General features: G+C 41.9%; 1 non-coding gene across 1 annotated transcript; it reads left to right on the top strand.

Moving 5' to 3' along the window:
- The first annotated feature begins 4,609 nt into the window (after positions 1-4,609).
- LOC141721884 (small nucleolar RNA R71) lies at positions 4,610-4,716 on the top strand. The gene has a single exon (XR_012574927.1). It is a non-coding gene; the product is annotated as a small nucleolar RNA R71 (small nucleolar RNA).
- Positions 4,717-13,409: the final 8,693 nt, after the last annotated feature.

Below are 13,409 nucleotides of genomic sequence, written 5' to 3'. Positions count from 1 at the left end.
TTTTCATAGAGAATAAAAAGGAGATTATGTTTTAGATTGTGTTTTGCGCAAGAAGCGAAGGAGATAAGGAAGAAGACCGATTTAGCACACTGCAGCGAAGAGGAAGCATATTTTCTTGTGATTCTTGTTTCGTTGTAACGTTGGATGCTAGTTTTCTTGCTTTGACTTATTTACTCTTCTGACGTACTCTGTTTTAATATAATTAGTTTAGTTATTATTTTCTTGTGTTGTTTATCATGATTTCATATGAACCCATGATGGCGATAAGTTCTATTATGGGCTAATCGTGATCATGGGGTTGCAACGGATTTATTATGAAATTCTTTAGTTAATTGTTTAATACTTTAGTGTGTGATGATTGCATGATATCTAGTATTGGTTGTGCGTATTCGTCTTATGTGCGTCGCGAACATATAAGATAGGGTGTTAATCTCTTGAGAAGCGACAGTGGATCTTGAAATTTAGAACTTGCCATGCTAGCATAGGTTCATGTACGTTGTGCATGATTAGTGGGTAACTCTAACAGTTTTATTTGCCCTATGTAATCAAAAGGAATAACTTGTGCTTAAATCGTTATGTTGCCAATTTCTGCAGACATATAGGAACTCAACATGATTGATGACTATTTAACTTCTATCTTAATTGTGGATGCTTGGTAGAATGGTATTAGTACAATGAAAGTTGGCTTTTATCAGTTTCGTGTTATTCGATTAATGTCATCACTGTCACATGCTAAAGGTAATAACAATGGCTATAGAAGGAAGTAATAATGAAGTTGTGATCTCATGAGTGTTTTATTATTGATAAATTGAAGTGTTAGTTAAGTGGTTAATTAAGTAGTTAATTATAATTAATATTTAATCAACAATTTTAAGTGTTATCTTAACATTGAGAAGTAATCATACATTGGTGAGTGAGTTTAATTAGACAATAAATTAGTCTGAGTCTCTGAGGGAACGAACTAGAAAGTATTCTATATTACTTGCGAACGCGTATACTTGCGTGAATATTAGTGCATGTTTTCGCCCTAACACCGTTTCGCTGTAAGGAATACATCTCCTGATGATTTGGTTAGCTCCTTGACGAAAAAAAATGGCTCATCCCACATATACCACTTCACTTCATGTAGAAACTTCTTCCTCTGAGCATAAGATAAATCGGGAGGCATGATATTACTCACCAGGTCATTCAAAATGTCTGCAAACCACGGTTCTTCTTCTTGCACTCCAAATAGCTGCTCATCGAGAAAAGTCTCATTTATTAATGTCTTATCCAGTCAAGTGGCATTAGGATTTTCTACGTGCGAGAGATGATCATCGACTTGATTTTCAGTCCCCTTTTTATCCTTGATCTCTAGTTCAAATTCTTGAAGCAAAAGAACCCATCTAATAAATCTAGGCTTCGAGTCCTTCTTTGAGACGAGATATTGAATTGCAGCGTGATCAGTGAAAACTGTCACCTTAGTCCCAAGTAGATAAGATCGAAATTTCTCAAACACATAGACAATAGCCAAAAGTTCTTTCTCCGTAGTAGTGTAATTCAGTTGAGCACCATTTAGGGTCTTACTAGCAAAGTAAACCACATGAAATATGTTGTTCTTCCTCTGTCCAAGAACTGCTCCAACTGCATAGTCACTCACATCGCACATCATCTCAAAAGGTTCATTCCAATCAGGTGCAGTTATGACCGGTGCCGTTATTAAACTCTTTTTCAATGTCTCAAAAGCTACAAGGCACTCGTCATCAAACTTGAAAGGAACATCTTTCTCTAGAAAACTGCACAATGGCTTTGAAATTTTTGAGAAGTCTTTGATGAAATGCCTATAGAAACCTGCATGACCAAGAAAACTACGAATTCCCTTAACAGAAATAGGTGGAGGCAGATTCTCAATGATCCACACCTTGGCTTTGTCCACTTCAAGACCCTTATTAGAAACTTTATGCCCAAGAATAATGCCTTATCACACCATAAAGTGGAATTTCTCCCAATCGAGAACCAGATTGGTCTCAACACACCTCTTGAGAACGTGTCCAAGATTTTGCAAACATTTGTCAAAAGTATCGCCAAATACAAAGAAGTCGTCCATGAACACCTCCACATTCTGGCCAATCATATCAGAAAAGATGGCCATCATACATCTGTAAAATATGGCTGGCGCAGCACACACACCAAAAGAAACTCGTCTAAAGGCGAAAGTACCAAATAGACAAGTGAAGGTAGTTTTTTCCTGATCTTAAGGAGCGATACAAATCTGATTGTAACCCGAATAGCCGTCTAGCAGATAGTAATACTCATGACCAGCCAATCTATCAAGCATCTGGTCAATGAAGGGCAAAGGGAAGTGATCCTTCCTAGTGGCTTTGTTCAATTTCCTGTAGTCCATGCAAACTCTCAACCCCGTGACTGTTCGTGTAGGAATAAGCTCATTCTTCTCATTTGCTACCACAGTAATACCACCTTTCTTTGGCATACATTGAACCGGGCTTACCCATGAATTTTCAGATATAGGATAGATGATTCCTACATCTATCCACTTAAGAATTTCCTTCTTCACTACTTCCTTCATGATTGGATTAAGGTGTCTTTGCTGCTCGACCGTAGGCTTGCTACCTTCCTCTAGCAGAATTTTATGCATACAATAAGAAGGGTTAATTCCTTTTATATCTGCTATAGTCCAGCCAATTTCCGATTTGAACTCTCTCAAAATCCTCAGAAGCTTTCCCTCATCAATACCTGAAAGGTCAGATGCAATAATAACAGGCAAAGTAGATGCCTCACCTAAAAATGCATACCTTAAATGCTCAGTTAAAGGCTTAAGCTCAAGAGTGAGAGCTTCCTCAATAGACGGCTTGAGGCGTTTAGGAGCTTTGTTCAATTCCTCCATTCCAAGAGATTCAAAAGGCATATCTATCTTCCTTTTCCAGGGAGAAGCATTCAAATACTACAATTGTTCTTCACCTTCGTCATCTTCACTATCTGAATTTCCCAATAAGGCTTTCTCTAAGGCATCGGACCTTAGCAATTGATCAAGTTCTGAATTTACTACAGAACTGACCAACTCCACCTTTAAGCACTCCTTATTTTACATAGGAAATTTCATAGCATTGAACACATTAAAAGTTACATCCTGATCCAGCACTCGCATTGTGAGCTTACCCTTCCACACATCTATCAAGGTTCGGCCAGTCGCCAAGAAAGGTCTTCCCAAGATTATGGGAATCTTCTTATCCTCCTCGAAATCAAGAATTAAGAAATCAGTAGGGGAGATGAGTTTATCAACCTTTACCAAGACATCCTCCACAATACCTCGCGAATATGTAATAGAACGGTCGGCCAGCTGCAAGGTCATATAACTCGGTTTTGGATCAAGTAAGTCCAACTGCTTGAAGATTGACAAGGGCATCAGATTGATGCTAGCTCCCAAGTCATATAAGCATATGTCAAAATACACTTTTCCAATAGTACACGGAATAGTGAAGCATCCTGGATCCTTAAGCTTCGGAGGCAACTTCTATTGCAGCACAACACTGCATTCCTCCGTAAGAGCGACTGTCTCTAAATTATCTAGCTTCACTTTCTGAGAGAGAATACCTTTCATAAACTTTGAATAACTAGGCATCTGCTCAAGAGACTCAGCAAAAGGTATGTTGATATGAAGTTTCTTGAACACCTCCAGAAACTTCTCAAATTGCTTATACATATTTTACTTCTGCAGCCGCTTAGGAAAAGGCGGTGGAGGATAGATCTGTTTCTCCCATGTATTACCCTCAGGAAGAGTGTGCTCAATAGTAGTCTTCCTTGGTTCCACTTTTGCTTTCTGCTGCTCTACTTCAGTCAACACTTGAGTTTGTTCGGGATTCGCAACCTTTCCAGACCTTAAAGTGATTGCCTTTACCTGCTCCTTAGCTTCCCTCTTTCCTAGCACTTTAGTGTCACTAGGTAGTGTACCAGGCTGACGATTAAGCAATGCATTGGCAATTTGCCCAATTTGATTATCCAAGGTCTTGATAGAAATAGCTTGAACTCCTTTAATTCAGATTTTTCATTAGCTTGTTGCAGCTGGAGTTGTTGTCTCGGTGCTTATTGCGGTTGCTAAAAACCAGGGGGGTTGTACTGCTTAGCTGGATACTGCTGATAAGGCTGTTGAACTGCATTCTGAGTGTTGTTTTAACTGAAATTAGGATGATTACAGTTTTTGGGATGATAAGTGACTGGCACAGGTTGCTGTGAGCACTGAAAGTTGCTCACGAACTGAGCTGATTCACTAGAAATTGTGCGCTGATCATTCTCATGGGCACCAGCGTAAAGCTCACAGACACTAACGATTTGATTATCTCCACAATTAGCCAAAGTGTCCACCTTCTTCGTCAGAGCCTTAAGTTGGACAGCTATAGCAGTTGCTGCATCCAAATCCAGAATTCCTGCTACCTTTTCCTGAGTCAGTCTCTGGGAAGGATTCTGGTACTCATTAGCATCCATCAGTTTAATAAGTTCATAAGCTTCATCGTAGCTTTTAGCCCACAAGGCTCCTCCTAATGCTGCATCAATCATGGGTCTAGAAGTAGCACCTAATCTATTGTAGAAGCAGTTAATAATCATCCAATCAGGCATGCCGTGGTATGGGCTTTTCCTTAGTATCTCCTTATATCGATCCCAAGCCTCACACAGAGATTCCCCAGTTTGCTGAGCAAACTGAGTAACAACATTCCTGATTGCAGCAGTCTTCGCCATAGAGAAGAATTTAGTGAGAAACTTTTGAGCAAGATCTTCCCAAGTGGTGATAGACCTTGATGGTAGAGAATATAACCAGCACTTAGCTTTGTCCCTCAGAGAGAATGGGAAAAGTCGCAGCTTGATAGCATCTTCAATCACATCATTGAATTTGAAAGTGTCGCATATCTCAATGAAATCCCTGATGTGCATGTTGGGGTCTTCAGTTGGAGAACCCCCAAACTGAACTGAGTTCTGTATCATCTGAATCGTGCTTGACTTGATCTCAAAAGTATTAGCCCTGATGGATGGCCTGATGATGCTTGACTGAATGTAATTAATCTTAGGCTAAGAATAGTCCATCAAAGACTTAGGATTTTCTGCTTGATCACCCATCTCTACTAAAGCTGGTTTCTCGACTTTCTCTTCTTCTTCTACCTTCTTTTCTTCCTCAAAAACTTTCCTTCGAACCACCATAAGTTCTTCCTCGGCTTTATCCAGAGTTCTCTTACGAGTACGCGAACGCGTATGCATACACCCTCTCTAGAGTACCTGAAACAATGCAAGGAAACAAAGAAGTAACAAAGTCCGAGTCAATGAACTTTAACTACCACTGATGGGAAGCACATAAACTATAAATTAACACTGCAGTCCCCGGAAGCGGCGCCAAAAACTTGTTAGTCACTAAACACGCGCTAATAATACACGCAAGTATACGAGTTCGCAAGTAGTATAGAATCTTTGCTAATTCGTTCCCACAGAGACTGGCTTTGGCTAACTAATTAATTCATGCACTTAAGCAACAATGTATGGTTTTTATTCAATGCTAAGACGATAACAAATAGAGGTTGTTTATAACTAAAAATTAAACTAACAATTATATCTAAGAGAACAAAATTGGTTGAATTAATATATATGACAAGTATGGGATACTAACTTCATTAAATACTTCATTCAATAGCCTTATTGTTCTCAACCTTAGCATGCAATGGTGATGACACTAATCAGACAACATGAAACTGATAAACGCCAACTTTCGTTGCATGAGTACCATACTACCAGACATCCACAAAAGAGATAGAAGCTGAATAGACACCAATTATATTGAGATCCTATATGTCTATAGAATTTGACAACATAACGGTTTAAGCACAAGTTATCTATCTTGATTACATAGGGCAAGTAAGATGGTTAAAATTACCTATGAATCATGCATAACAAATACATGAACCTATGCTAGCATGGCAAGTTCTAAATCATTAAATTCACTTTCGCTTTATTAAGAATTAACACATTATCTTACAAGTTCGCGATGCTCATAAGACAAATATGCACAACCAATAATAGGTTATCATACAATCACCACACACAAAGGCATCGAAACAAATTAACTATAGAAATCCATAAATAAATCCGCTAGAACCCCACGATAACGATTAGCCCATAATCGGACTCATCATCAACGTGGGTTCTGATGAAAGTATGGTATAACAAACGTAGTCTTTATAACGAATAAATAAAACCAAGTACAAAACAAGATTAAGGTTCACAAATAAGAAAACTAGCATCCAAGTTATAACTTAGAACAAAGATTCACAAGTAAAAATAAGGTCTTCTTCGTCTTCGTTGAATAGTGCTAATGCGGTCTTCTTACGGCTTTCCTTAATATGTCTCTGGCTTGTTATATTATTGAAAATGACCTAAAGTTGCTTATATAGCATCCCCATACAGTATAGAATTCTTTCTCTCAGAAACCAAGTAGAAACTGGATTCTGCCATTCCGACACGGCGCGGGCGCGCGCGGGCTTTCTGTACTTGGGCGCGGCCGTGCGCTTGATCAGCGCAGGCGCGCTGGGCTGCTGCCAGAACTTGACTTCTTCACTTTTCTTGCAGATTTGAGCCGGCTTTCAACGAGCTTTTATTCCAACACCACCTTGACACCAAATTAGCACTAAAACAATGCTAATTCATCTGATTACCTAGATAATGCCTGAAATGCAAAGACACTCAAAAACACGTCAAAACACTTAACAACTTGAGTATAAACGCATCAATCCAAAGCTTATTTGAGCATTATAAAGTGTCATAAATGCCACTCAACACTAATCTGGACAAGGTCAAAGCAATGGGCGTCTTGACGGCGGGGCTAGACCCCTACAAAGGTAAAAAGCTTCGCTCCTCTCTTTACGATTTTCCCCCAAGTCCCTAAATAATATATATGCGAGGAGCGAGAACATTCGCCGAAGAAATGGAAAGTATCGGGGTATATAAGACTCCCGAAGGGATGACCGATCGAAGCGAGCCGACAGATATTAAAGCTCGAGATCTATTCCGACTGATGGGATTGTAGGAAAGATGGGAGAAAGGAGACGGATCGTGGGGTCGAACAATGTCGAGATAAAGATTCGGTCGTATTCACCCCTCTGAATGCGCCAATCTCCGAGATTCTCCATGAGATCAAGGGCAAGCCTGGGTTCGTTCGGCCTTCCAAGATAAAGGTCCCAAATCATAAGAAGAACCCCGACAAATACTCCGACTATCACAGGGACAAAGGGCGTAACACTGATGAGTGCTTCCATCTCAAAAAGCTGATTGAGCGAATAATCAAAGAAGGTGAACTTAATCAGTTCGTCCGAGATCTGAGGGACAGACTGGGACCGAAGGATAACCAAGAAAAAGCAGAAGCCGAAGAGCCAGAGCAAAGAGATAGGATAAGGGGCGAAGTAAAAACTATATCTGGAGGCAGTATCCTAGACAAGGATAGGAAGACAGCGAAGAAAAAATATGCCCGTCAAGTATACAATCTCTATTAGTTCGGCCATGAGAAGCCCCACATGCCGATGACTTTCAGCATGGAGGATTATGAGGATGTCATTTGCCCACATGAAGACCCCTTTTATCATTAACCCTATCATCAGAATAAAATTTGGAAGGTGATGGTGGACACTGGAAGTTCAGCCAACATACTATTCCACAAGACCTACTGCAAGATGAACCTGGCTGGAGAGCAGTTGGAGCCCTGTAACGAAGCCCCTCTTTACCCTTCGGAGGATACCCCATATAGTTTGAGGGTACAATCACTCTTCCCGTCCTACTAGGTAAATTACCGTAGACCGTGGAAAAGCTTGTGAAGTTTTATGTGGTTTGGATTGAGAGCCCATACAATACCATTTTCGGAAGACCATTCCTATCAATATTTGAAGCAGTGGAGTCTATACCTCACCTCAAACTCAAGTTTTCAACCGAGAAAGGGGTAGGAGAAATGAGGGGCGATCAAAAAACTGCCCGAATTATAATGTTGGAAGACCTGGAGAAAGATCAGGACTATGAGAAGTCGGATGAAACTGGAAAGGGAAAAAGGGCCGAAGTAGAGAAACATTGAATATTGAGTTGGAAATGTTTGGGGCATATCTTTCAAGTCCGATCGCCAAACCCGCGGTGGAAACCGAAGAAGTAGAGCTGTACGCAGGCCATTCAGGAAAATGGTTCGGATTGGGAAGAACATGGAATCTGGTCTGAAGGAAAAGGTAATCGTTGTGATTCGGCAGTACCATGATGTGTTCGCCTGGGGGCCGGAAGACATGCCTGGTTTAGATCCCGAGACGGCTAAGCACTACTTGAACGTGCAGCCAGAGGCTAAACCAGTTAAATAGAAGAAAAGGACATTTGCAGTCGAACGACAGAAGGTAATAGAGGCCGAAGTAGAAAAACTTTTAGAGGCCAAGTTCATAGAGGAAATATAGTACCCAGACTGGTTCGCCAACATGGTGGTCGTCAAAAAATCAAAAGGGAAGTGGAGGATGTGCGTGGACTACATGGACCTTAACAAGGCATATCTGAAGGACCACTACCACCGGCCTACCATCGATCAACTGATAGACGCAATGGATGGTTACCAGGTACTTAGTTTTCTTGATGCTTTTTCTGGATATCATCAAATTTCCATGAATGATAAGGATGAGCCCAAGAAAGCGTTCATAACTCTGAAGGGGACTTATATTTATATTAAAATGCCCTTCAGACTAAAAAATATTGGAGCCACATGCCAAAGAATGGTGAATAAAGTATTTAGAAAACATATCGGTCGGAATATGGAAGCATGTGTGGATGACATGATTGTAAAGTCATTTTTCCAAGACCATGCTAAAGATCTGAAGGAGTGCTTCGAGACACTCCGAAAAACAACATGTGAATCAATCCAAACAAATGCACCTTCGGAGTATCCGGCGGCAAATTCCTGGGCTATATGGTTAGCGCACGTCAGATAGAGGCGAACCCTGAGAAGATCGAATCATTCATTAACATGCAAGCCCCTAGATACATCAGAGACATCCAAAAGTTGACCGGACAGCTCACCGCCCTTCGGCGTTTCATCTCCAGATCAGCCGAGAAGACGCTCCCTTTCTCCGCCGTACTTAAGGGGTTAAAGAATTTTGAGTGGGGGCCTGAATGTCAAAAGGAGTTCGAAGGAGTGAAAGAATACCTCACTAAGGCACCACTCTTAATGAGGCCTGATCCGAAGGAAATGCTTTAGCTTTACCTGGCCGTGTCCGACAGAACGGTAGGGGCAGTTCTTATGAAAAATCATGAAGGCAAACAACATTATGTGTTCTATGTGTCTCATGTCCTAAAGGATGCATAAACAAGATATCCTAATGCTAAAAATTTCATATTTGGGCTGATTATGGCCTCTCAAAAATTGTGACGTTACTTCCAAAGCCGAACAATTCAAGTTGTCACCAGTCAACCTCTGAAGAAGATTTTGACAAGGATCGAAGCCTCTAGAAGAGTGGTAGCCTGGTCCATCGAAATTGAGGAGTTTGATCTTGAATACGACCCTAGGATGGCGATTAAGGCTCAAGCCTTGGCTGACTTCGTGGCCGAATGCACATTTTCGGGGCCGCAGGATCTCACCCCAGAAGAACAACTCATTCGGACTTCTGGAAAATGGAAACTCTTTGTAGACGGATCAGTCGCAGGGAAAAATTGTGGGGTCGGCTTAATACTTTCCAGCCCCGAAGGGTTTGAGATATGTCGGGATATAATATTTGACTTTCCCCTCACCAATAATGAAGCAGAGTACGAAGCACTCCTTGTAGAAATTGAGTTGGCCCAAAGCCTTGAGGCGAAGCACCTGAGGGCCTTTAGCGATTCCATGCTGGTAGTAAAGCACTTCTCATAAGAATACGAGCTAAGGGATCCCCGGATGAAGGCTTGTGCCACCAAGGTAAAAGATGCTTCCTTGTCTTTTGAAACTTTTGAGCTAAGTCAAATTGGCAGGGAGAAAAATGGACGGGTAGACGCCCTCTTCAGGCTAGCTTCGGCTGAGACCCAGAGCGTAACCGGTTCTATCTACCTCACCGAAGCCAATACGCCATCAATAGAGAATAAAGAATGTCAAGAAATTCACAAAGGAGACGATTGAATGACTCCATTAAGAAACTTTCTAGAAAAGGGTATCCTGCCTCCAGACTGAAGGGAAGCACTAAAAGTAAAATACAGGGCATCGAGCAACGCGATCATTAATGGAAGAATGTATCGTCGATCTGTCAGCCAGCCCCTCCTCAGATGCTTGAATGATGAAGAACAACACCAAGCTCTTGAAGCAGTCCACGAAGGAATTTGAGGAGAACATTTGGCTGGTCGGTCCCTCGCCTTCAAAATCTTTCGTCAAGGGTTCTTTTGGACAACTTTGAAAACCGATGCTAGTGTGTATGCCAAGAAGTGCGTACTCCTCTTCTCCATGTAGGATGTCGACATAGTTGGAATTCTCCCAACCAGCACAAAATAAGCAAAATACTGCATAATTGCCATCGACTACATGACCAAGTGGGTTGAAGCCCGACCATTGTCGGCTATAACCGAGAAAGTAGCCAAGAAATTCTTCCTGGAGCAGATTATTCTCCGATTTGGGATTCCGAAAATTTGCATCTCTGATAATGGAACTCAGTTTGTTGGAAACAAGTTCCGAAAGTTTCTACACCACTTCGGGATTTAACAGAGATTCAGCCCAGTCGTCCATCCACAAGGGAACGGGGCAATCGAAGTAGCGAACAAAATAATCTTTCAAGGAATAAAGAAGAGGATGGGCGAAGCTAAGGGTAGGTGGTCCGAAGAGCTACCTTGGATCTTGTGGGCTTACCGAACGACCCCTAGGTCTTCAACAAGGGAAACTCCTTTCAGGATGGCTTACGGGATAGAAGCCCTGATTCTAGTTGAAGTTGGCCTGGAATCATACAGAACCGAGGTCTATAATGTGGAGGCCAATAACTTCGGACTAAGGGTGAACGTGGACCTCTTAGAAGAAGAAAGGGAAGCTGCCCACCACAGGAACATGAAATATCTGCTATAGGCAGCCCACGCCATGACTCCAGTATCAAGAAAAGGTCATTTGGAGTAGGAGACCTAGTCCTAAGTGAGCTGGCTGCATCCATGCCAGCAAAATAAGGGAAACTCCAGCCGAATTGGGAAGGACCGTATAAAGTGATCAAAGTTATTTGTCCAGGAACATACAAACTAGAAACTTTAACCGGAGAAGCAATCAAAAACACTTAGCACGCTTGTCTTCGGAAATTTTATCAGTAAGAAATTTCCTTTGTTGTTAATTTATACTTCCCTTTGAGCTTTATGTGAAAAGTGTAAAAGTTTAATGATGAATAAAAACACACTTCTTTGTCACATTTCTTTTAATGAATTCAAAATGAGTGGCCGAAGCAATATTATCTAGGGGCTATCCCGAAGAAAAAAAACCCTTCGGCCAACACATCTAGTGAATGGATTAAAGTCTAGGGGTAATCCTTTGAAAGTCAGATTCTTTAACTCCACTACTATTATCTAACTTATATTGAACACGTGACAAGGACGAATGAAGAATCTCTAGGGGAAATCCTGAAGAAAGACTTATTCCTTTGACCTTTCCTTATAATTCAAATAAAAACAATACTACCGAAGGACGAAGCTGACCCTGTCTAGGGGCGTCCCAAAGAAGACATGACCCTTCGTCCACAAATTATGCATATATTTTGTACAACTGAATAACGATGAGGGTCTTATCTAGGGGTGATCCCGAAGAAGACAAGCCCATTCTTTTCCTGGCTTAATATCATCTAGGGGCGATCCCGGCGAAGCGGTGAAACCCTCTCAGATGGGGGCCTCTCCTCCATCTCCTCGGAGGGGTTCGGAGTAGCTTTCTTTCCAGCAGCCTTCTCCTTCGCTGCCTTCGCTGCCTCCTCTGCAGCTCTCTTCTTGGCCGCCCTAACCTTCTTTCTCTCAATCAAGACCTCTCTAGAAGACACTGAAAAATGACCAATAAAATAAAAGTCAGTCTCAACATATGCTGCAATATACCAAGTAAATAAGGAAGACAGAAGCAATAAAATGACGAACGAACAAAGGAAGGCAACTACATAAATGATAAAAGTATAATAAAACTACAAGGGAAAGGAAACAGATGAAGGAAGAGTTTGTTACCCCCACCCCACAAACTCAGGAGCCAGTCCCCGTCCCGAAACTCTTCGGGACCGAGCTTGACTATATTAACATCCACCAAGGCCGCATAGTTATCCTTCTCTTCGTCCGTCAAGTTCGGCATAAGGAGATGCGAAGCATTGACATCACGCAACACCGATATATCGGCCAGCTTAGGCCCACTGACGAAGCACCAGTAGGTGTGGGTGGTCTTGTTGCTAGAGTTGGTAGCCGTCCAGTCCGCTCTGTCAGCCCGAAGAGCGATGGTGTAGAAACCCGGGCTCTTCGAATTCTTCCAGAAATCATAGTGATACCAGAATAGCCGAGTGCAGGGACGAATTCTGGCGTGAAGGAACCTATTCTGGAAACAGTTGATGTGAATGAACCCGTTGGGGTCTATCTGTCCCAAGGAAATCCCCATACGGCTGAAGAGATTCCTTAGAATCTTCAACCCCGGTACTCTGAAGCTGCATTTGAACGCCGCTTCTGAAACCCCGACGGCACAGTCACCGTATCCCTTCAGCATTCCTAGGGTATCGTAAATCCGTTCATTCTTCTTGGCAACATAAATCCAGAAGAAGCCCCAGGGAATGAAGAAGTCAGAATACATTTGACCTACCAGCTCCGTCAAAAATTCTGATCGGTTGTTCGCCATCGGGTAGTTCGCTATGCAACCATAGAGATCTCACCCCGTCCTCTCTGGAGGGATAGAAGATGTCCTAGCGAAACTGTTTGACCTCGGGTCCCAAGTCTCTAGGAGGATTCGCCCAGTACATGTCCCTATATTCGGAAATAGAGAGACATTAATCCATGTACTCAGATTAAACCAAAAGGAAAAATAAAAGGAATAAAGGACCGAGTACATGTCCTAGAACCGAGTGAATAAAGAAAGTTCTTGGAGTCGGCTCCCGAAGGATGTTCTAACAGACAAGTTTCCCGAAGGAAGTTCACGCCCCCAAAGACCCTTCTCCTACCATCTTTAAACTCCAGAAAAAACACCTACACCCTGGGTCGACTCCTGAAGGATGTTCTATAGCCAAGAACCCCCCGAAGAGAGTTCTTGACTAAAAAGCACCTCGCATGCCATCTTTTAACCCGTTGGACGCCCCTAAAACAAATAAAACCTCATAAAACTCCTATTAACTACCTAGAAAACATCCCATAAACCAAAAAAACAACCCCAACACACATACACAGCCCAGGAAAGAGCCTATGGACATACATGCAAAAAC

The sequence above is a fragment of the Apium graveolens genome, chromosome 4 (assembly GCF_009905375.1).
Source record: "Apium graveolens cultivar Ventura chromosome 4, ASM990537v1, whole genome shotgun sequence".
Classification (NCBI taxonomy): Eukaryota; Viridiplantae; Streptophyta; class Magnoliopsida; order Apiales; family Apiaceae; genus Apium; species Apium graveolens.
The sequence above is the reverse complement of the archived record's forward strand: the minus strand, read 5'-3'. Positions and strand labels throughout refer to the sequence as shown.